Consider the following 26,078-nt stretch of genomic DNA (forward strand, 5'->3'; position numbering starts at 1 on the left):
GCTGCTAATGTATACTATTTATTTTTATCTGTCGTAAATATTAATAAAACCTATTACTGACCGTTAAACTTTTTATTTACAATAGAATAGCTCCAAGTGAACATATTTAGTCAGGGATGATATGGTGGGCATTTCCCTTATTTTTTACATCCCAATGTTGACAGGTATGCCTTAAGGCGGGGGTGCTCAATTCTGTTCCTGGAGATCTACCTTCCTGTACAGTTTAGCTCCTACCCTGATCAAACCCACCTGTACCAATTAAGTAGGACCTGAAATTCACTTGATAATACAGACAGGTGTGTTTGATAAGGGTTGCAACTGAAATCTGCAGGAAGGTAGATCTCCAGGAACAGGATAGGCCACCCCTGCCTTAAGGTGACTAGCAGTATCTTAATATATCAAGCAAAATATTACGCACTGTCATCATGGCAAATATAAAAGAAATCAGTAACTATTTCTCATAGCTAATGCTTTTTGAAGTGGTTGTACTGTTTAATCTGGCACTATATAATTATATTAGAGATCAAGATTATTAGATGACGCTACTGTATGAACTAGGGTGGCGTTCTCCTCAGTTCCAGAAGGTTTACATATGGTGCGATGATGAAGCATGTTAGTTTTGAGCATGAGTGATGTGTTTATTTGGCATGTAAAACGGGTTTGATGTTGATAGTAGCTCATGAAAAGCATTTAAGTGGTTTTGAATGTGGAGCTGGCAGCTGAAACGCCCAATAATTTTTTTAGTGGCTTTGATTCATGGTGCATCTGTCAGTCTTCAATTTGGACAAATTTAGCACATTCATATGCACCCATCAATCTACTGCAAATGCCCTGTAACTTGTACTAACACGCACACATTTTTCATTCATGTACAATGTAATGGAGTGTAATTTATGATCGGAATAGCAATATGAGAAGTAAGTACTCATATTATTATATTAGAGAATTCATGTTATCTCTCTGGAAATTTCTAAGAAAATAAACAGAAATAATGACAAAGACATGAATGCTTATTTAGCAGTAATAACCCATTGGCTGTGCACTCATGCAAATTACCAGATAAATTAATGAAAGGATATTAAATGTTGGACTGAAATGAACATATTATGTATATGAGACATTAAACAGATATAAAAATAGACAATAGAACATAATTAGACAAAAAAGAAAATTAAAACAATAATAATAATAATATGATTTTTGAAACTGGCAAAGCCATGTAGGTAATAACCCTGGACAATGCAGGAATGATCAGATATTCACATCAATCAATCAATCAATCAATCAATCAATCAATCAATCAATCAATGCCAATCTCTTGCTTTTTACTACAAATACGCAGATTTCGACCAAAGGTAACATACAATCTAGGAAATAAAAGTGGGGTGTACCACTTGACCACTGGGGTGGTACCTTTACATATGGTACAAATTTGTATCTAAAAGGTCCATATTAATACTTCAAGGGTACATATTAGTATCTAAAAAGTACAAAAGTGTTCGTCTTAAAATTTCTAGGTACTAATATTTACTTTTGAGGTATCAATATGAACCCTTCAAGTACAAATGTGTAACTTCTGAAAAGGTACCACCCCAATGACAACTGACATACCTTTATTTCTGAGAGAGTAGTAAACAGTGTTTAGAGTAATGCGTTACAAAAGTAATGTATTACAGTAATGTATTCATTTTACTGTAACGCAGTAATGTAAGGCATTACTAACACATTTTTAGTGATATTTTACTCAGTACATGTTCAGTAACCATTGTGTTACAACACACTTTTTGCCCGCAAGACATTAAATAATAAAAAATACAGCAAGTAAGTTCTTTTTCCTTTTTGTGGTTCCGGAACATACGCGTGTAATAAATCAGTCAACCAACCAAACAAACTAACCAATCAACCAACTAATTAACCAATTAACTCAAGCAATAAATCAGTTAGTCTGTCAACCAACCAACTAACCAACCGGTCAAATCATTCAATTAAAAAAGTCAGTCAGTTAACCAATCAGCCAACTAAATCAATCAAACAGCCGGTCAACGAAAACAAATCAATTAAATCAATAATCAATGACATAAATAAATAAGTCAGCCAGTCAGTCAGTCAACCAACCAACCAAATCAATCAATTAAATCGATCAATAAATCAGTCAGTCAACCAACCAAACCAAACCAACCAACCAACCAACCAACCAACCAACCAACCAATCAATCAATCAAATCAAATCAAATCAATCAATCAATCAATCAAGCAGCCAGTCTGTCAACCAACCAATTAAATAATTCAATAAATCAATAACTCGGTCAGTCAACCAAACAACCAACCAACCAATTAACCAATTAAATCAATCAATAGATCAATTAGTCATTAAACAAAGCAACCAAACAATTAACCAACCAAACAAACAAACAAACAAACAAACAAACAAACAAACAAACAAACTCAATTAATCAACCAACTAATTAACCAAACAAATCAATCAATGAATCAGTCAGTCTGTTAACCAACAAACCAACTAACCAATCGGTCAAATCATTTAAATAAACGAACCAGTCAGTCAACCAACCAGCCAACTAAATCAATCAATAAATCAATCAATCAGTCAACCAACCAACCAATCAAATCAATTAAATCAATTAAATCAATAAACCATCACATAAATAAGTCAGTCAGTCAGTCAGTCAACAAACCAACCAAATCAGTCAAATCAATTAAATCAATCAATCAGTCAGTCAGTCAGTCAACCAATCAACAAAATCAGTCAAATCAATTAAATTAATCAGTCAGTCAATCAACCAATCAAATCAATCAATAAATTAATAAGTCAGTTAACAGTGGCGTAGCGGACGGGCCCGCAGGTTGTCGCGATTTTCAAAAATTGAAAATCCATGAACCGCAATAATCAAACTCTTGGGAACAACTGTGGACGGAACCAAAGTTCACAGGTCTGTGTTCTCTGAACACCTCTCAAGCGGTGGACTACTTCATTCTGATTGCTTGCCGCCGAACCGCGTCATAGCCAATGAAGACGCGCCGCTGTTTCTCGCCGCTGGTTCTCGTTAAAAAATGAACGTGAAGATGCGGGACTGTAGCGCTGTCTACGGGTGTAGTAACGAGCAAACAAAGAAAACAAAGCACAAAGGCAGAACATTTCCTAGGTAGGATTAAGTTTTTTACGTTTTTGTATGTTCTGAAATTTGTGCTAAACAGGTAGCGTTATTGATGATAATACAGCCACTTACTGCATTCACCATACGGCAAAGCAGCTCCAATTTGCACTAAATACTCGGCTTATGCTAGCTTTGTTGAATAAAATCAGCAAACAATGAAAAAGAAATATGACAACGAGATGCTGCGCTGCCAGAAACTTGTATTATTGTCAGCTAGTGAACAAGTCGTTCATAATGGAGATTCATTCACAAACAAATAGCTCCCTCCGTCAGTATGAGAAGTGAAAGCAGGAGAGGAGCTGTGTTTCAGGACACGGATTAGATTAAATTTAACAGGGAGGGTGAATAGTACATTTCTGTACACACAAACACAAGTTCTTTGTCAGGAATGCCCGTGCGGTCACTGATCCATCAATGTAGAAAAGTGATGTAAAATTATAATTTTCATAATTGAAATAAAAATAAAAATACTAACATCCAGGAAAACTCCCGATCACAGATATATGTGTATATGTGTATATCTCTGGCTCTGCCACCCCCAAACCCCCCCCGACCCCCTTGAAAACTGGGGGCCCCATCGGTGATCCCTGCAGGGGGGCCTCCGCATTTTGCGCTACGCCACTGTCAGTTAACCAACAAACCGATCAATTCAATTAGTCAGTCAACCAAGCGCACAAATAAAACAAAAAATCATTAAATCATTCAGTCAGTCAGTCAACCAACTAGCTAACCAACTAATCACATGACACGGATATCAACCAACCCGATTCCGGTATTCCAGTGACCAATGAGCTTTAGAAGCGTGGCATTTAAAAGTACAGACTTACACTTTTTCTGAGAACAAAAGGTGATATTTTGAAGACAGTTGGAAGCTAAAAAGCTTTGGAAGAAGGTGTAGATAAGCAATGGCGGCATTCCCTTTTCCTCCTCCTTTAATATGCTGTAAACTGTGTTTTCTCCAGCAGCAATGTCGTCCTTTTGATAGTTTGGTCCTTTTGAAATGTTTTGCGCCCTTTTAAGTGTTTGTATAAAGAAAAGAGGCTCTTTAAAGAACAAAACTGATTGATTTGTGCAGACTGAGAGCGCTGATGATGCTCTAATTAGAGTTTTGACACAAACATTTGTGCTCATTAGGGAAAGCAGTATAATCACAAAATCATTGTTGCAACTGAGATCAAATAGGACCAGATGAAGTCAAGTGTGATCCTGCCAGCGTTTAGATGAACGCTTGACTCAAATATAAGTTTCCTGTTGTTATTTTACCCACCCTAGGTTATTCTTCACACTTTCCTTTCATTATGCAAAAATATAAATCCTTCAATGTACATAACATGCAATGCACATGCAAAATCATGCTGTTTTTTTCTTTCTTTTTTTTTCTTTGGCTGTTGATTTTTAAGATGTTTCCCAGAGATGGGTTGCAGCTGGAAGGGCATCCGCTGCGTAAAAACTTGCTGGATAAGTCGGCGGTTCATTCCACTCTGGCGGCCCCGGATTAATAAAGGGACTAAGCCGACAAGAAAATGAATGAATGAATGAATGATTATTAAGATGATCTGCTGGGAAGAAAGGTGATTTAAGGCCCCGTTTACACTGTCAGGTCTTGATGCCCGATTCCGATTCGTTGCCTATATCTGATTTATTTGCCTGTCTGTTTACACGTTGTTTTAATTGTGACCCATATCCAATTCATGCGTTTACACTTGCCATACAATTTACGATGTCGCGCATGCATAAAGGCGGGTTTTAGCATCTGTGCCACACTAGCCATGATGGAAGAAATTGTCTTGTTTTTAGTGAAGTAAGTGGGTGGGCTGATCAATCGGTAAAACTGGCTGGGTTTAGGAAAGGAGGAGGGTGGGTCAGCCGATTGGCCGGTCGCGCAGTCATTAGCCCCTTTCACACATACAGACCTTTCCGGAAAATTGCCGGCAATTTTCCGGAAAGCTTGTATGTGTGAACAGGTCCTTTTTGAAAATACCGGTAAATTCGTTCTGGCTATTTTCCGGAAAGAGAAGTTGTAACATTACCGGCAATTTGCCGGAATGCTGCGCTGTGTGAACGCAGAAGGAAGATTCCCGTAATAAGCGCGTGCACGTCTAGAACGTGCTGACGTGAGACGTCTGCTTTAGCCAATCACAACAGTCAGACGCATTTACGTCCGCGCGGTTTGTGAGGATAAAAGCCTTTGAATATTTTTCCAGACACATTTAGCTGCTAGAAGTTAGTCAGATCACGTTTATATGTTCTTCTTAATGCCAACTGTGTAAATAATCATCGATGAGATGCTTATGATAAGCCGTTGTTTGTTTACCTTCAAGCTTTGTGTGCGCCTATGAGCGCCTGCACACGCACATATTATGAGAATCTCGACATGCGAAAGTGATCCTGCGAAAGTTGTTCACAATATTGATCATCCACAGAGTTTGTAATTAAGTCAAATGTTTACAAATACAAGCGCAGCCGTTTAAAGCTCATTTGTGGTGAATGATGTCAGAATTTACCGGTATTTTGGAATGGATGTGTGAATGCTCTTTTCCGGAAAATTTCCGTAACGTCCTCGCCTGTGTGAACAGCGCTTTTTTCAATATACCGGTAAAGTCGTTCCGGAAATTTTCCAGAAATTTACCGGTATCACTGTGTGAAAGGGGCTATTCATTCAGTCAGTTAGACAGCGGCCTCTGGTGGGTTCACGCGAGAACAACGCGGGCACGAACGGCACTCGCGAGAGACATTCGAGATACGAAAAAGCGCACACATCGGCCTCTTGCGGATTCGCGGAAACAAAAACTGCAAAAATAAGTACCTCCCGAGACGCACTTCACGGTCTCCAGAAACGTCCACCGGACTACGTTTTCAGAATGAGCCTGGGTTGCACATTTGTTTTTCCGTTTTTTATGCCCATGTTGTTTTCCCCTAGATTTGGGGCGTAATATGTTCTGTCATAGTAGTTGAGGGTTTTTAGGATCATTCAGAATGAGTTAGTAAATGATAAATAAACTATTAAAATTAACGTTTATATATCTTATTATTCAGGCATATACTAATAGTTAACAAATATGTTAATAAATGCTTTATTAACTCAACTTCATGCAGTTTTGAGACCTAATCTAAAGTGAGGACTATTCATGCTTTATAAATGCCTTATAAATGACAAATAAAGGCTCAGAATTAAATGAACTATAATCTGTGCAATCTTTTCTAAAATGTAAAATTACAGCTTGCAAAGATTTATTTTTTTATTTGAAGTACAGTTTCATTTGTGTATCTTTAATTGAATAGGAATGAATAATGTCATTTTTCCTGTGTAGAATTTAACTGAGCCTTTATTTGTCATTTATAAGGGATTTATAAAGCATGAATAGTCCTCACTTTAGATTAGGTCACAAAACTGCATGAAGTTGAGTTCATAAAGCATTTATTAACATATTAGTTAACTATTAGTATATGCCTGAATAATAAGATATATAAACGCTAATTTCAATAGTTTATTTATCATTTACTAACTCATTCTGAATGATCCTAAAAACCCTCAACTACTCTTAAATACAACTGGTTTGTTAATAATGCAATACTTAATTTAGTAATGAAAAATTAATCATTTACTAAGTATGAAAATACAAATATTAAGCACATTTGAAATGTGGTTATAAGTCAAGAATAGAGCATTTGAAGCTGCATTTATAAACTGCTTACTAATGTTTTTAATGTAGAGTTAATGCTTAAGGAGGAATGAATTCACTATTTGCTAATGCTTAATAAATGATTTATAGAGTGTAGTTATAAAGTGTTACCAAAAAATCTTCTCTCTGTTAAACAGAGATTGGAAAAAAATATATACATACAAGGCAACTAATAATTCAGGAGCGCTACAACTGTATTCATTTCCCTAGCCCTGTATGTGTGCATTGATATCTACGCTAGCTGGATTCCCCGGCTTGGTAATGTGTCTCCCAGATGCTGGAGCGGATGCATTGCACACCCTGCTATTTCCCATACTGCCCCTCTCCCAGTAATGACAGTGGTGTGGCACTGAGAGTGATGGCTCAATAACAGAGCTACAGAGAGCGGCACTCCGAGGCCAATCACTCTCACATCAAACAGCCGCAAGAATTACCTCAAGCGTCTGACAGCGCACGGCTCCAGAGCAACACTTATTTTCAGCACACAGGAGCTTGTTCTGCTTTATACTGTGACACACAGGCCAAGAATATGCTTGGTTGTGGCTTAAATTGATCAAACTATATTAAGCTTGATATATTTTTAAGGTCACACTTTATTTTATTGCACAATTGATTAATACACTACTAATTAGCTGTATATTAATAGTTAGTACGGTAGTAGTTGGGTTTATGTATTGGGTACACTGTAAAAAATAAGCTTTGTTTAACAGGTGATTGTCTATTTTTTTTTACAGAATTTTCCAGTTTTCCAACACAAGCTCAATCTGAAAACGTAGTGCCATGGACGTTTCTGGAGACTGCAAATTATGTAGCCGGAGGTACGTATGGCTGCATTTCATTTTTTAAGCGAACGCTACGGGGCATTGTGATGCCCTTCCTTTTTACACTTAGCGGCTGACCGCTGAGACGCAGAGAGGAGCTGACCACGACGATGACAGCGACCGGGTTCGAGTCCGGGGAAGAGCAGTTCCAGAATTCAGGTAAGACAAAAACAGAATCAAAAAAATAAAGTAAACAAGTTCCTAACCGGGTGAGAATGTTGTAAAATCAGAAAACGTGGTAAAATTAGACGAGAGCTTTTCTTTTTCTGGACGGCTTTTGTAAATTGTTCGTTGGGTTTAGGTAAGTAAGTGGGTGGGCGAGTCAATCAGTAAAATTGGTTGGGTTTAAGGAAGGTGGAGGGTGGGTCAGTCGATTGGCCGGTCACGCAGTCAATCATTCAGTCAGTCAGACAGACGGTCATTCGACAACTGCCTCTGGTGGGTTTATGAGAGAACATTAAGGTTGCGAACGGCACTCGCGAGAGACATCTGACATATGAAAAAAGCGCAAACAGCCTCTGGAGGCCTTTCTGGAGAGCGCCAAATACGTCCCAGGAGGTACGTTATTTCCAGTTTTTTGTTTTTTTTTGCGAATCCACCACACTTTTTTGAGTCCTCAGATTTCTCTCACATGTGCCATTCATGTCTAATCTTCTCACATAAATCCACCAGAGGGCACTGTGTACACTTTGAGACCTCAAATTTCTGTCGCATGTGCCAATCGCGCCTACTCTTCTCGCATAATTCCACCAGAGGGCGCTGTGTAAGCTTTTTGAGACCTCAAATTTCTCTCGCAAGTGCCATTCGCACCTACTCTACCCACATAAATCCACCACAGGGCGCTGTGTACGCTTCTTGAGATCTCAACTTTCTCTCGAAATTGCCATTCGTGAATATTTTTTTGCATTAATCCACCAGAGCGTGCTGTGTACGCTTTTTGAGCTTGCAAATTTCTCTCGCGAGTGCCTTTCGCGCCTACTCTTCTTGCATAAATCCACCAGAGAGCGCTGTGTACGCTTCTTGAGATCTCAAATTTCTCTTGCAAGTGCCATTCGCCCCTACTCTTTTGCATTAATCCACCAGAGCGCGCTGTGTACGCTTTTTGAGCTCGCAAATTTTTCTCCCAAGTGCCTTTCGTGTCTACTCTTCTTGCATAAATCCACCAGAGGGTGCTGTGTACGCTTTTTGAGAGCACAAATTTCTCTTGCGAGCGCTATTCGCGCCAGGGGCCGCTGTCGACTGCCTGACTGACCACTGGACACACTGGTAACAGCGGGAAAAATGACGATAGGGAGTTAAGCGGTGGGCTGCTAGCGCAAAACAGGAACATCACCATACCGTCCCGTAGTGTTTGTTTTAAAGATGAAATGCAGCCATACATACTTCTGGCTACATAACTTGCGATCTCCACAAATGTATATAGGGCTACGTTTTCAGAATGAGCCTATGGTGACATTTGTCCACTGTGTCTTGGTAGCATAAATAAACTCTTCAACAGCTCAGGGCACATGCTGCAAAACAAATAAAAGCCTTTGTTCAGATAATCAATATGTCCCCTTTCCAGGTGTTACAAATGAACCGAAACATGAAAGTAAGAAAGGAAGACATAAATGTAGACCCTGAGAGAGAGTGCATGAGGAAATTACAGAGTTTCAGTAAAGGAAGTGTTCCTACAAGCAGCTGCTTCCTCAAGTCCATTGGGTCTATCTCTGGGAATACTGCCTGTGTTATTATTTTGTAATATTAGTCCTTTCAAAACAGATGTTCTGGAGTCAAGATCCCATAAAAAGACCACTAAAACCGGCTTTGGCGCAGCCCTGTAATCTGTCCAGTTCAAACAAATCCACTGAACTCCTTATAGAACATGCAGATGGAAATGGCAAGACTGAAATAATTGCACACTGTAGGTGCAGCTATGAATACCAGACGACCACCTGTGGAGAAAGGCAGAAAACCAAGTGCATGGATCATTCGTTTCTGTCGCTTTTTCCTGTTGCTTTAATGAAAAACAAAAGCACTTACTCATGTACACACACATAGGAAAATACTACAATTATTTATAGTAAACATTACAGTGTTTATTGAACCATACTACAGTGAAGTACTTGAATTAATCACTCTGTGGTCATTATATAGTTGCTATGATAACACAACAACTATTGTAATACAAACAGATGACACATACTGTATGTAGTTTTCTACAACTGTAAGGTATATTATGCTCCAATACACCGGTTACTGTAGTAAATCTAAAATATACTACACTAATTAGTACAGTTTATCAGTTCCCTATTGTCAATATTACAGTGTGCTATAGCATTCATTAACAAAGTGTTGTAAATACTATAATATACACTCACTGGCCACTTTATTAGGTACATAATACTAGCACCGGGTTGGACCATCTTTTCAGAACTGCCCTAATCCTTCGTGGCATAGATTCAACAAGGTACTGAAAATATTCCTCAGAGATTTTGCTCCATATTGACATGATAGCATCACACCGTTGCTGCAGATTTGTCGGCTGCACATCAATGATGCCAATCTCCCATTCCACCTCATCCCAAAGTGCTCTATTGGATTGATGATCTGGTAATTGTGGATGCCATTTGAGTACAGTGAACTCATTACCATGTGTGTTATCCTGCTGGAAGTAGACATCTGAAGATGGGTACATTGTGTTCATAAAGGGATGCACATGGTCAGCAACAATACTCAGGTAGGTTGTGGGGTTGACAAGATGCTCGATTGGTAGTAATGGGCCCAAAGTAATAATTACCATGATGTTTTGCACTGTTGCCTCACAGCAGGAAGGTCTCTGGTTTGAGTCCTGGCTGTGTCAGTTGGCATTTCTGTATTGTAACGTCCACTACTATTTGTATGTTCCACATTATGTATGTGTGTTGCCCTTTAGGAGCTGCACTCCAACCCTCCAGCGTGTGCGCTGCGGGAGTCAGTCTGCGTGTGTGAGGAGAGTGAGAAAGGAGTGTGTGCGCTGCTCTTTCCCTTACAATGCTCTACTTAAACATATTGTTTACTTTTATTTTGTGTTTTGAATTGTAATTCTTGTGACGTTAAAGGAGGCTGACTATAAAGGTTTAAGTCTGAAATGATATTATCGTCTCGAAGCTCTTTTTTTCACTGGCTATCCAGTGCAAAGCGTCACAGTGTGGAGTTTGCATTTTCTCCCCCTGTTGGTGTGGGTTTCCTCTGGGTGCTCAGGTTTCTCCCACAGTCCAAACACATGCGCTATAGGTGAATTGGGTAAACAAAATTGTCCATAGTCTATGAGTGTGTGTGTGAATGTGAGTGTGTAAGGGTTTTTTCCAAAACTGAGTTGCAGCTGAAAGGGTATGCGCTGCATAAAAACATATGCTGGAATAGTTGGCGGTTCATTCCGCTGTGGAGAGCCCTAATATATAAGAGACTATGCTGAAGGAGAAATGTATTTTGGATACATTTTAGTGGATGCCCTTCCAGCTGCAACCCATCCCTGGTAAACATTCACACACACACACACCCATCCCCACACATACACTATGGACAATTTAGCCTACCCAATTCACCTGTACCGCATGTCTTTGGACTGTGGGGGAAACCGGATCACCCAGAGGAAACAAACGCGAATGCAGGAAGAACATGCAAACTCCACACAGAAATGCCAACTGACCCAGCCGAGGCTCAAACCAGCGACCTTCTTGCTGTGCAGCGACAGCACTACCTACGGCGCCACTGCGTTGCTCTGAATGAATGAACAGTCATACATTTACATTGGATTAGTCAATACAGAAGCTAAATCTGGGGCTAATCTAACAAATTACCTTATGATAATGGTCTAAAATTAGTACACCCAAACATCTATGTTAGAGAAAAATATTACAAAAATATACAAAATAAATGAAAGAAATTAATAATTGTTGAGTTTTTGTAGTTTGTGATTTTATTTCAATATTTCACATGAATTTAATTGCATTATCTATCTATTTCTAAAGATGTTTAGTGACTAAACTATTATTTTAATAAATATATGTTTAATACATCTGTTTTGTTCAAATGCATTAAAATATATGCAGATAAAGTGGATAAAAAGTGGATAGAAATATTCATTTTTTTACTCATTTATGCTGAGTGTCCTAATAGATCCTGTTCATGAGCAATGAAAGCCAACAGATCTCCTTGGTTGAAATGTCTCTACAGACAAGCCGACCAGAGAGAAAGATGAGGACAAACCCAGACTGACAGCTGGATGAAGTTTATCTCAGGCATAAACAGGTGCAGGAGAGCTGAAGTTGAAAACAATCTTCATCTGTGATGAAGCTTGGTAAGGCAACATTCAGTCTCAATTTATTTCAATGTACAATTGACGCTATTAAAAAAAAAAAACATTGATTAAGACTTTTAGCTTAAACTACTAATTAGCTGCTTATTAGCTGCATAAAGTAGTTGTTGGGTTGGGTAGGTACTGGATAGGATTAGGGATGTAAAATAAGACCATACACTTAAGTAGGCCTGTCACAATAATCAATATATTGACTTATGGCACGTCACATAGACATGACCTAAATCATTATTCGGTGATGCAATATACAGTTGAAGTCAAAATTATTACCCCCTCTCCCTGAATTATTATCCCCCCTGTTTATTTTTCCCCCCAATTTCAGTTTAACAGAGAACACATTTCTAAATATAATAGTTTTAATAACTCATCTCTAATAACTGACTTATTTTATCTTTGCCATGATGACAGTAAATAATGTTTGACTAGATATTCTTTAAGACACTTCTATACAGCTTAAAGTAACATTTAAAAGCTTAACTAGGTTAATTAGGTTAACTAGGCAGGTTAGAGTAATTAGGCAAGTTGTTGTATATCAATGGTTTGTTCTGTAGACTATCAGAAAAGAAAATTAGCTATAAGGGGCTGATAATTTTGTCCTTAAAATGTTTTCTAAACATTTAAAACTGCTTTTATTCTAGCCAAAATAAAACACATAAGATTTTCTCCAGAAGATAAAATATTATCAGACATACTGTGAAAATGTCCTTGCTCTGTTAAACATCATTTGGAAAATATTTAAAAGAGAGAAAAAAATTCAAAGGGGGGCAAATAATTCTGACTTTAACTGTATATTGTCCATACATAAAAATAAATACTGTATCAGCAACAGTTTAGCTTTTTGTGCAAATTCTCTATCTCTATTGGAGGTTTTAGTGTCAGTACGGTTAAAATAACACTATAGTATTTACTATAAATTACTATAGTATATTTTTATGTGAGTGTCTTGACAACTGAAAATAGATCTGGTAATTTTTCTAGTTCTCTTTACCCTGCACTTTTCTGTTTACATTCATCCATATTATTTATTTATATAGAATATGTTTTCACATTCTGATTCCACACTCCAAGCAATATATATATATATATATATATATATATATATATATATATATATACACACACACACACACACACACACACACACACACACACACACACACACACACACACACACACACACACACACACACACACACACACACACACACATATATATATATATATATATATACATATATAGATATTACTAAAACTTTTAATAATAATATTTTTAATAAAAATTAAATTAGTAATTAGCTGCTTATTAATAGTTAGTAAGGTAGTAGCTAGATTTAGGTTACGGGAAGTCGGATTAGGGATGTAACATAAGATCATACTTTATAACTGCTAATGAAGAGTTACTATATTAATAATAGGCAGGTAATAAGCCAGTAATAAAGTGTGTGAATTGTTACCTTAACTAAAGTGTTACTCAAAATTTGTCCATCTTTTAAAGTTACAGTCTATGGGGTTAAACTTTACACTTAGTCAGTTCATGCATTTTTTTTTAAAATCACCATCTGATGGTGAAAATGACAGGTGTAAACGTCCTAAGAAACGCATTCAAGATGGATATAACTACTTCAGGAGGTGGCCACATATATGACCCTGAACTACAAATACATAAATGTCATTTTTTTGGGGTAAATTGAGGTTTATACATCATCTGAAAGCTGAATAAATAACATTTCGGCCACACTTGTACAGTTCACACTCTTAAAAAAAGATATTAACTAAGACTTTTAACTCAATAAATTACTAATAAGCTGCTTAATAATATTAAGTAAGGTAGTATTTGGGTTTAGGTAACAGGGAGTCAGGATGTAAAATAAGATCATACTTAATAAGTGCTAATAAAGAGTTACTATATTAATAATAGGCAGGTAATAAGTAGGCCCACATGGAATCTGCACGCACAGAATTTCGCAGATTTTCCGCAGAATTCCACAGATTTTTTAGCCCATCATTCAGGTATCCAAAATACTGTATATTTAAGTGTAAATAACATTTATACAGTAGAAATAAAACCAAAGTGATGCATATGTGCATAAAATATAGATTCTACACTTTCAAACGACACTACTTACGGGGGTCTGGTGCAACGCTAGCCCTTTAAATCTGAAAGCAAAAGTCGATGACCGGGTCCGCAGAGTTTAATAATCATGTCGCCACTGGCTTTCTTGGTTTAAGACTTGTAGATTTGCGCATCAATGGATTTGCTTGAGTTTCAGCAGTGAAAAGTAAACCACACTGAACTGAACTAAACTGAACTCCAACTCTGAAAACTGAACTGACACAGCTTCAGTTTACTAGAACTTCTATGTTAAGCTGCTTTGACACAATCTAAATGGTAAATGCGCTCAAGAAATAAAGATTAATTTAGTGAAGACGCATGTTTTGTTAACAAATGTAATCTGAATTTATGACTTTATGTGTGAAACACGAAAGGAAAATAAAGAAGTTCTCAGAGAGAAATATCTGTCAGCATGGGAGAGTGAGTGTATATAAAAAAGCAGGTTTAAAAACAAGTGCTCTATTAAAGAACAGTCTCGGCCAAAAAAAGCCCTTTACACACACATGATCTCAAGTACTACCATCCTACTTCTTGCAGAGTGAGCTGCTTTCTCACTGACTTCCAGTTGGTTTTGTGGGATGCCATCTGTGCATGTGTGACAGTCTACAACTATTAATTGAGTGCGATAGATAACATTAATGTGGGTTGTGTGAGTGCGAATATGTGTGTGACCGTTCCACCCTAAGCATTTCCAGCACACTTCATTAGCGCTTAATACAGCAAATTCCGGCGCTGTGAAAAGATCAAGGTGTATCGAGTAAAAGTGATGACAAACCTAACCTCTCGCTGACTTATTGGGTAAAATGCTTGAGCTCAACAACGCCTCAGAAAGCAATAAAAGGAAAGAGGATTATTTCCTGTTTTTCTTCCTCACTTCTGTCCATTACGTGTGCGGTTCTCCTTAGACATGATGTAATGGGTCTGGACAGTCACTGTGTAGGAGGACTGCTGGCCAGAACTACCATTAAATGGCTGCTTATTTTACCTCCAGGTTCGCTTGGAGAAAAAAAAGAAATAAAAGGAAAACATCACAATGAGGGGGGAAAAAGCCTGTTAAATTGATTCAGCGGAGGATTTGATGTAATGGTTATGACTCTGGACTGGTAAATGTTTGGTTAATCCAAAGGGTGCAGTTGTAAGATGACATCATCTTCAAGTTGTGGAAAGAAATTACGTTGAGTCTGTTTGCATGGTGGTGAATAAAAATGAAATAATCACTGCAAGCTGTGACATCTAGATCAGTGGTTCTCAAACCTTTTTTTCACTAAGTACCACCTCAGAAAAAAATGTCTCTCCAGGTACCACCATAATATATTGAGACGCAGTAGCGTAGTAGGCCTAATTAAGCAGCCAAAGACATTAGACATTAGATCGGCTTATAGCATGTTATAGGCTTTGTGTGTCACAAAAGCAAGTCATTAAACCATACCTGTCAATTTTGGGATATAAAAATACAGGATACGCCCCAACAACCACTACAAATATGGGAGGAGTTAGCTTCAAATGATAGAATACATCACAGACATTAGAAAATTGAAAATAAAATAAAAGGTTTAGCCAATTAAAATCAATTTCCTAATCACATTGTTGTTATTGTACGTGTCAAAGGGTAAAAGTGTATTAAATTTTTACTTTAATTATTCAGCAATTCCTCCACGTACCACTAGAAGGAAGCCTGCGTACCACAGTTTGAGAACCACTGATCTAGATGATAGTCAAGGAATTTTGTGGCAGAAGTATAGAGTGGGTCCAATTTGCACCACAGGCTCATTCTGAAAATGTAGTCCCGTGGACGTTTCTGAAGACTGCGAATTATGTAACCGGAGGTACTTATGGCTGGATTTAATTTTTTAACAGCGTCTCTTTTCGTGCTTACCGGCTGACTGCTGACCCTCGTTGTGGAGGGCTTTCCCGCCAAAACCAGTTTGTCCAGTTAGCTCATCGTGTACGTCAGCGGACTCGAAGAGCTGACCATGACGATGACGGGGTTCGAGGCAGGGGAAAAGCAGTTCCAAAATTCATGTAAGACAAAAAAAAGAGTCAAAAAAATAAAGTGAACAAGTTCATAACAGGGTGAGATTGTGGTAAAATTAGAAAACGTGGTAAAAATCAGACGGGAGCTTTTCTTTTTCTGGACTGCTTTTGTAAATTGTTGGTTGGGTTTGAGAAAGTAAGCTAGTGGGCGAGTCAATCGGTTAAATTTGTTGGGTTTAGGAAAGGAGGAGGGTGGGTCAGCTGATTGGCCGGTCGCCCAGACAATCATTCAGTCAGTCAGACAGACAATCATTCGACAACGGCCTCTGGTCGGTTAATTTACGCGAGAACAGCGCCGACGCAAACGGCACTCGTGACAGACATTTGAGATGCGATAAAGCGCACACAGCGGCCTCTTGTGGGTCCGCAAAAAAAACAAAAACTGCAAAAATACATACGTACTGGGACATACTGCAGTCTCCAGAAAACTTCCACGGCACTACGTTTTCAGAATGAGCCTGGGTTGCCAATTTGGGTTAGGGCTGGGCGATATGGGCAAAAATCTTATCTTTGTACTTTTAGGAGGAATGACAGTATAGGATATACGTATTTTCCCATAAATGGTTACTTGAGAGTTAAAGCCTTTATTAAAACTTTATCAAACATTTTTTGAGCAAAATATAATTCAAACACAGGGGTTTCCCACCCTGTTTACAAATAAACAGCTACTCAAAATCTTTGATAAATAAAACACAGTACAAGTTTTTCTCCTGCTTAAAAGTATAAGATGCACAACATTTCAAATTAGAATTTTTTTGGGGGGTAAATAAATACAGTACAGGCTTTCATTTCCAAACAAAATGCAGCGTCTTCATGACGTTAGGGTACAACGTCAATCTAACGTCATGTTGACGTCCTATGCCTGGTGGATGTTTAAGGCCATCATACAGTAAACATCCGTCATCTTCTCATCGGTGAAATGCCTCTAAACAGTCTCTGGGTCAATGTGTGGAAAGATTTTGGACATCTTCATTGACACTCTTAATGCTTCCAAACAGTTTGCTGCAATTATAAAGCGCACGTGTCTTAAGGTCGTTAAATTTGATGCGATTCACCTTCTATGATTTGATTGGACAGGGATTGCAGGACTGATTTTTCTAATCCTCAAAGACAAGATAAAAATAATAATAATAATAAATATTATTTGTAATGCGCTTTTCTTAAACTCAAAGCGCTAAAATACAGTAGTGACTGCAGGTTGTAGGAAAGTAGTGGAGTAAAATCACCAATACAGCACTAAAAATGTACTCAAAGGAAAGTAAAAGTTCACATTTTTAAAACTACTTAATAATTAACGATTTCTGAGAAAAAACTACTCAATTACAGTATTTTGAGTATTTGTAATTAGCTACTTTACACCACTGAGTATATGCATTTCTTATCAAAATCCTGTGTGACAGACTCCAAAAGTCCTTTTTTTATCCTTTCTTTGCAGCAGAAACTGTGAAACAGAAATTGCTTTTACGTAATGAAACAGCATATGAAACAATGAACACAAGTCGCCAGATATGACACATGAGATTCAGTGAGTCACTAATTTATCCTGTTCATGTGGGTAGTGCACATCATCTCAGAGGGGATTTGCCAATATGGACAGAATAATAATGTGACAATTAAGTGCTACTACACCTAATTTGCTGGACGCTTCACTTGCAACCTACTTTTCCCAGACAAAATCAACAAAACAGGCCACAAAAACAGAGATTGTGTCAAATTAAGTCCTCTTGACAGCTGTCTACTTCTGGTCTAGTGAACGAACCATCAAACAGTGACCCAAACGGAGTTCAGACTTCACTTCCAGATGAGAAATACAACCTTATAAACAAAGTGGAGTTATCCAGACACACTGTATTTGGTTGGAGAACATCCTGAGGGTGAAGACGCAGTGGAAGCAGGTAATGCATTGTGGGATAGGCCTCACGGGGGTCCATCTGTCTGTGCATGTCTCAGTCCACTGACCAAAAAACAATATTTCTCTTCATAACGAGCAGAATGGAGGACATGAAATGCACATTTCTTGGAAACAGACAAAATGTTACTATCAGGGTCAATGTTGGTAAAAATGTTTTGATATTTTAAGTTGGGATGATTAAAATAATTAATGGACGGATGGATAAATGGATAGATGATTAAAATGTTGGATGGATGATAAAAATGATGGATGGATGGATGGATGGATGGATGGATGGATGGATGATGAAAAATGATGGATGGATGAATGGAAGAACAGAAAGAAAAATGCTGGATGGATGATAAAAATGATGGATGGATAGATGGATGATAAAAATGATGGATGGATGGATGGATGGATGGATGATAAAAATGATGGATGGATGGATGGATGGATGGATGGATGATGAAAATGATGGATGGATGGATGGATGGATGGATGGATGGGTGGATGGATGGATGGATGATAAAAATGATGGATGGATGGATGGATGGATGGATGGATGGATGGATGGATGGATGGATGGATGGATGGATGATGAAAATGATGGATGGATGGATGGATGGATGGATGGATGGATGGATGGATGATAAAAAATTATGGTTGGATGAATAGAAGGATAAAAAAATTATGGATGGATGGATGAAAACAAATTTATGGATGTATGATAAATAAGATAGATGAATGGATAAACTGAAGGATAATAAATTTTGAAAGAATAGATTAATGGAAATATAGATGGATGCGTGGATGGGTAATTAAAAAAATGGAGGAATGGATGGATGGATAATTGTATGGATGAATGGAAGGTTAAAATATATATAGATGGATGATAAAAATGACTGAAGGACAAATGGATGAATGGATAGATGATAAAAATGCTGGATGATAAAAATTATGGATGGATAGATAGATGAATGGATGGATGATGAAAAATGATGCATAGATGAATGAATGATGGATGGATGGATAGATGAATGGATGGATGATAAAAAATGATGGATGGATGATAAAATGATGGATGGATGGAGGGATGATAAAAATGATGGATGGATGGATGGATGGATGGATGGATGGATGGATGGATGGATGGATGGATGGATGGATGGATGGATGGATGGATGGACGATGGATGGGTGATAAAAATGATGGATGGATGATAAAAATGATGGATGGATGGATGGATGGATAATGGATGATAAAAATGATTGATGGATAGATGGATGATAAAAAATGATGGATAGATGAACAGATGGATGAACCGAAAGATAAAAAACAATGGGTGAATGAATGGAAGAATACTCGACAGACAGACAGACAGACAGACAGAGAGACAGAGAGACAGATAGATAGATAGATAGATAGATAGATAGATAGATAGACAGACAGACAGACAGACAGACAGACAGACAGACAGACAGACAGACAGACAGACAGACAGACAGACAGACAGACAGACAGACAGACAGACAGACAGACAGACAGATAGATAGATAGATAGATAGATAGATAGATAGATAGATAGATAGATAGATAGATAGATAGATAGATAGATAGATCAAATAGTTCCGGCAGTTCCAACAATCAGACAGTTTCAGCAGTGATATTGTTGATCAATGCTGCTATACACCACCTGAATTCTGGTAAGGTGAAATGCAGCACTGCAGAAACACAGTTCTGTTGTCTTTGCATCACATGACCGTCTGGCCATGAAAAACTCTGCTTTTGTTTTGTTTTTGCAGCAGAGAGCAGCACGACCACCTCCCCAGCGCCGACCGCTTCCCACGCCATCCAGACTCACCCCAGAGCATCTCTGCTCACCAAGCAACACTGAGCAGTCTTTGCGCATGTGTGTGCAGGCAAGCATGCATGCACATACATATACAGCTGGAGTCAGAATTATTTTCTTTTTCAAATATTTCACAAATCATGTTTAACAGAATCAGGGCATTTCCACAGTATTTCCTATAATATTTTTTATTCTAGGAAAAGTCTTGTTTGTTTTATTTCAGCTAAAATAAAACCAGTTTTAATTCTTTTGAAAACCATTTTAAGGTTAATATTATTAGCTCCTTTATATTTGTTTCAGTTGTCTACAGAACAAACCACTGTTCTACAATATCCCCTTCCACACAGTGATACCGGTAAATATCCGAAAAATTTCCAAAACAACTTTACCGGTAAGTTTAAAATAGCACTATTCACATAGGCAAGGACGTTCCGCAATTTTTCCGGAAAAGATGCTGGTTCGAGCCTCGGCTCAGTTGGCGTTTCAGTGTGGAGTTTGCATGTTCTCCCTGCGTTTGCGTGGGTTTCCTCCGGGTGCTCCGGTTTCCCCCACAGTCCAAAGAGATGCTGTACAGGTGAATTGGGTAGGCTAAATTGTCCGTAGTGTATGAGTGTGTGTGTGAATGTGTGTGTTAAGTTGGCGGTTCATTCCGCTGTGGTGACCCCGGATTAATAAAGGGACTTAGCCGACAAGAAAATGAATGAATGAATGAAAAATGTTGTCTGCAGAACAGTTGCAAACTATTTATTTCTGCTGAATTTAAACAAACAAATTTAATAATGTTATGTAATAATAATAATAATGTAATAATTTGTTTAAATTCAGCCCAAATAAATTGCTTACAACAACCTAACGTAAAAAAAATTGAGTGAATTCAAGGAATCATCTTTGAATAATTTTTTTCAGTGTAGGGTCTGTATAATGCTTATAAATGTGTTGAAAAAAATCTCTCCATTAAACAGAAATTGTAGAAAAATACACAGAGGTCTAATAATTCCGACTTCAATTGTGCACAGCACGCTTTGTGGATCAATATGGATTATATTGCCATTAAACACATGCATTATAACACGCTAGAAGAGAAATCACAAGCAGGTGTCACGCACAAAGCATTAACAGCGTTCTACACTTCACTGAGAACGTCTCCTTCTAGATCCTTCTGCCACACACTCTGATGGAAACTCATTTTTCCTCTCTACAGCTGCTTTTATTCCCTTATTATTGGCGGCTCTGGTGTCAGGCGCGAGCGCTCAGAATAGACCTTCATAATCCCCCATATTCACCGTACACTCCAGGACCCGTTCAATGCAGAGCTACACAATGCAGCGGCGGCTGAAAGTTATGAAGAGTTATGAAGAGCTGCAGTGCTGCAACTCCTCTAGTGCTAAAGGTCACCATTGACTGACCTTTAGGTGATCAATCGCACATTAAGAGTGAAATCACACATTCTGGGCTAAAAAACGTGATCAAAATCATATGATTTGTTGTTGTTTTGTGTGTGTGTGTGTGTGTGTGTGTGTGTGTCTGTGTGTGTGTGTCTGTGTGTGTGTCTGTGTGTGTGTGTGTGTGTGTGTGTGTGTGTGTTTGTGATTGGCTCTTGTTCTCTTTCTACAACTGTGAAAGTTTTGCAAGTTCTGTAGGTTCTGTAGACACCCAGTGGTTGAGCAAGGTATTGCACTCCTGGTTCAAAACACACGCAAGCGCAGGTTGCCAGATTGACGACACCAAAAGCAGTGTGCCTGATTGTCAAGCCTAAAGGCTGATTTAAATCGTGTTCAAAATAAAAGTAGAGACACGCGGTAGAAGGAATATTCTGCATACTAAAATTAGTTTTTGCTCTAACTAACACCTCAAATTGATATATTAGAAACGGCTTCTATTTCTTGCAGCTGAACAACAGAATAAACTAATAATGATTACCTCAGGTACACCTCATGTGCTTCATTACCATAGCAAGTCTAACTAGAACCTAAATTTCATTGATAAACTTTGATGTTGGCTTGAGAAAGTCAAACGTTTATGGCATTGTTCTGTGGTTGATAAGCAGTAGCTAATTGGCAATGCTCGTGTACATGTTTGATCAAATGCTAATACTTAGTAGGCATTTCTAGCATATGTTATTGCATTTAGATAATCATTCATATCATGTAGCTAATCGTTATTAGCACTTGGCTTCCATTATAATTTTTACCATGCATAGTACACAGGAAGTCCCATTTGCTAGCATGAGTCAAACAAGCCAATGCCCAGGTCCCTACGATGTTCTGATGTAGAGATATTGCTATTTTTAAATGGTTGCTAGGTTATGCTGTTTTATTGCTATGGGGACATTTGACAAGTTTGTGATGATACATCAAAGCTCCTTGGCAATATGAGTGATCTAAATCAACCCCGATGTTTCTATGACAGTTTTTATAAGTGTCAAAAACTGGACTTGAACATTATGTATTCCTGGTGTTGGGTTGCGGCTGGAAGGGCATTCGCCTCCTTTTTTTTTTAGACCAGAGCGCCTATGGGCGCACATATGAGTGCGAATGCATCTGCTTTTTATACAGCGTGGTGCAAAACGACTCGTACGTCGAGCTGAAACTAGCAAACAACAATTGCGTCGCACCTTGCGCCGGGTGTATGATAGGGCCCAAAATGTTCAAGCATCTAATTACACACAAATAGCATGGTTTACTAGCGAAAGGTGTGGTTGAAGCATTAAGTGCGAGTGATTTACATGTTAAGGCAATGCAAAGTCGCGAATAGACATTCTACGTCGGTATGTGTGCTGATGGCGAGATTTGAGCTAATGACCCATTTGACCCAAATGAGCCATTTGTTGTGCTCCATGTGATTTGCGCAAGTCGCTGTTGAAAAAAAATTCAATTTGATGGACATTCGTGCCAATCAGGAGCTTGTTCTAGTAGCAGCATCTAGGCACAAAATCCATGTTGGCCATTTTGCAACAAAACTGAAGTGATTTTGCTTGTTTTGTGAAGTGAATTTGACATGCGAATGAAGAAAAGAAACTCAAAATGTTCAAGCGTTTAATTACACACAAACTGTGAACGCACCATTCGAGTTTACTTTTCCATTAATCTTAGGATTTATAAGAGATTCAAGTAAATCAATGTTCTGGTTGCAGACGACACATTCTTTCCCTAATTTTAACTTCTGAAAATCAGTAATATCTATTTCAAATTTCAAATAGAGAAACACAGCACATAACCGCAAAAAAATAAATAAATAAAAAAAAACATTGCCAAGGACAAGCTGCAAAACCAACAGCCAAACAAATTTGATCAACACAGAGTTGAATTATCCGTCGAGTGGCTCTGTTCACACATCCAAGGCCATTAAGACTATGAGACTACGATTGTTTGCCATTATTACATTACTGAGCTCCAGATACTGACATATGTGAATATAGAGCTTAATTTAATAGAAATCACAGACTGATGAAAAGTTTGTGCAACGATATTCAAAGATCCACAGCAGATTCATAAAACAAGCCTCCTTTAACAAGTTTCAGGACTGTTTAAAACAACACATCAAAGTTCAAGTGTGTTTATATGCAGTACAACCCTCACAGATCTCTCTTTTAAATGAATATATTCTATAGCAGTGGTTCTCAAACTGTGGTACGTGTACCACTAGTGGTACGCAGGCTTCCTTCTAGTGGTACACGGAGGAATGAAATATGTCTTGTACATGCTTCACACATTTCAAAGTTAACCAAAAATGATGTATATAATATGCCATATATGACATATAGCCTATATTTCTGAGGTAATCTGCCATGATTTTTTAACTGTGCAGAGTTGTAGCTGCTTTACTGAGCCTACTACGCTACTGTATTTCAATACTGCTCATTTTGGTGGTACTTGGAGAGACAAATTTTTTCTAAGGTGGTACTTGATGAAAAAAGTTTGAGAACCACTGTTCTATAGGATGCATTACAATAATATATCTATGTAAACATTAGATTAGTCATTACCAAAACCAAATCTAGAACTAAACTTACAAAAAAATAAACTTAAGATCACAGTTCAAAAATTAGAAAGAACATTTTAATAAACAAGAATCGAGAGAGACAAAAAATAAACTACAATGTTGGATTTTATTTTGTATTTTCCTTCTATTCTTAGATGTTAGGTAAACAAACAGTTATTTTAATCTTTATAACTGTTCAGTGAAAGTGCTTTGTTTAAATGCACCATAATATATTACCTAGATTTACAGAAATGAATAAAAATGTATGCATTTATGCAATCATCGGCCACTTTATTAGGTACACCTGTCCAACTGCAGCAACTCTGCAGCACATGGCAGCAACCCAATGCATTTAGGCATGTAGACATGGTCAAGACGATCTGCGGCTTTTCAAACTGAGCATCAGAATGGGGAAGACAGAGGATTTAAGTCACTTTGAACATGGCATGGTTGTTGGTGCCAGATGGGCTGGTCTGAGTATTTCAGAAACTGCTGATCTACTGGGATTTTCACACACAACCATCTACAGGGTTTACAGAGCATGGTCAGAAAAAGAGGAAATATCCAGTGAGCGGCAGTTCTGTGGGCGCAAATACCTTGTTGATGCCAGGGTTCAGAGAAGAATAGCTAGACTGGTTCAGGCTGATAGAAAGGCAACAGTAACTCCAATAAGCACTCGTTACAACAGAGGTCTGCAGAAGAGCATCTCTGAACACACAACACGTCCAACATTAGGGCGAATGGGCTACAGCAGCAGAAGACCACAATGGGTGCCACTCCTGTCAGCTAAGAACAGGAAACTGAGGCTACAATTCACACAGGCTCACCAAAATAAGACAATAGAAGACTGGGAAAATGTTGCCTGGTCTGATGAGTCTCAATTTCTGCTGCCACATTCGGATGGTCATGTCAAAATTTGGCATCAACAACATGAAAGCATGGATCCATCCTGCCTTGTATCAACAGTTCAGGTTGGTGGAGGTGGTGTAATGGTGTGGGGGATATTTTCTTGGCACACTTTGGGCTCATTAGTACCAACTGAGCATCATGTCAACACCACAGCCTACCTCAGTATTGTTGCTGACCATGTCCATCCCTTTGTGACCACAGTGTACCCATCTTCTGCCATGTCATAAAGCACAAATCATCTCAGACTGCTTTTTTGAACAGTTTAAATAGTTCACTGTACTCAAATGGCCTGCACAGTCACCAGTTCTCAACCAAATAGAGCATCTTTGGGATGTGGTGGAACGGGAGATTCACATCATGGATGTGCAGCCAACAAATCAGCAGCAACCCCGTGATGCGATCATGTCAATATGGAGCAAAATCTCAGAGGAATATTTCCAGTACCTTGTTAAATCTGTTCCACAAAGTATTAAGACAGTTTTGAATGCAAAAGGAGGTCCAACCCGGTACTAGTAGGGTGTACCTAATAAAGTGGCCAGTGAGTGTAAATACAACAATTCTGTGTTTTTTTTCTGTCAATATAGGCTGCTGTTTGTACATTAATGAGAGAAAAAATAATGAACATTAGCAAATGGTTGCAATATAACAGAGTGAAAAATTTAAGAGGGTTTGAATATTTTCCATACCACCTGTATACACTGCTGACTGTTATCCACTGCTCCATTTTATAATCAAGTATTATTTATTAATTCATTCATTTTCCTTTCAGCTTAGTCCTTTTATTAATCAGGGGTCACCACAGCGGTAGGAACTGGCAACTTATCCAGCATATGTTTTACGCAGTGGATGCCCTTCCGGCTGCAACCCATCACTGGGAAAATCAAGTATTATTTTCATTTTTTAATTTGAATGTTTTAATGAGCAGCTACTGTAGCAGGTTGTTATGAAGAACCGAATATTAATTGCATAATTGTTTATTTGCATGTGCAACAGTTATTTTTTTCCCATATGGCTGCCACTCCTCTGACAAGAAACGGATCCAATTTTTTTTTTGTAAATCTTGCTAAAACTCACAGCCTGAGCTGCTTGTTTTCCATCTGAAATGAAGCATGACTTGCATCTATTTACTCAACAAAGCAAAAGCCCACAAACATATATTTTCAGAGCTGATGAACGCATCGACTATGAATGCACATTTTCCATGGAAAATATTTAGTCAAAACAAAAAAACCTTTTTAAACACCAATAGTCACTTGTTTCACACAGCTTTACACAACAGCGCTAT

The 26,078-nt window shown here is 38.1% G+C and overlaps 1 protein-coding gene and 2 long non-coding RNA genes across 6 annotated transcripts in view; 2 read left to right on the forward strand and 1 right to left on the reverse strand.

Moving 5' to 3' along the window:
- Nucleotides 1-26,078, forward strand: part of LOC147840923 (uncharacterized) — an 834,865-nt gene that overhangs the window by 595,755 nt on the left and 213,032 nt on the right. The window lies entirely within an intron of this gene.
- The window catches only part of LOC101884594 (A disintegrin and metalloproteinase with thrombospondin motifs 2), a 487,080-nt gene that overhangs the window by 176,673 nt on the left and 284,329 nt on the right, over nt 1-26,078 (reverse strand). The window lies entirely within an intron of this gene.
- LOC147840927 (uncharacterized) lies at nt 1-26,078 on the forward strand. Its single transcript, XR_015508061.1, has 5 exons — nt 1-298; nt 384-2,830; nt 3,802-4,605; nt 22,379-23,515; nt 23,842-26,078. It is a non-coding gene; the product is annotated as an uncharacterized LOC147840927 (long non-coding RNA).

The sequence above is a fragment of the Danio rerio genome, chromosome 14 (assembly GCF_052040795.2).
Source record: "Danio rerio strain M-AB ecotype USA chromosome 14, GRCz13ab, whole genome shotgun sequence".
Lineage (NCBI taxonomy): Eukaryota > Metazoa > Chordata > Actinopteri > Cypriniformes > Danionidae > Danio > Danio rerio.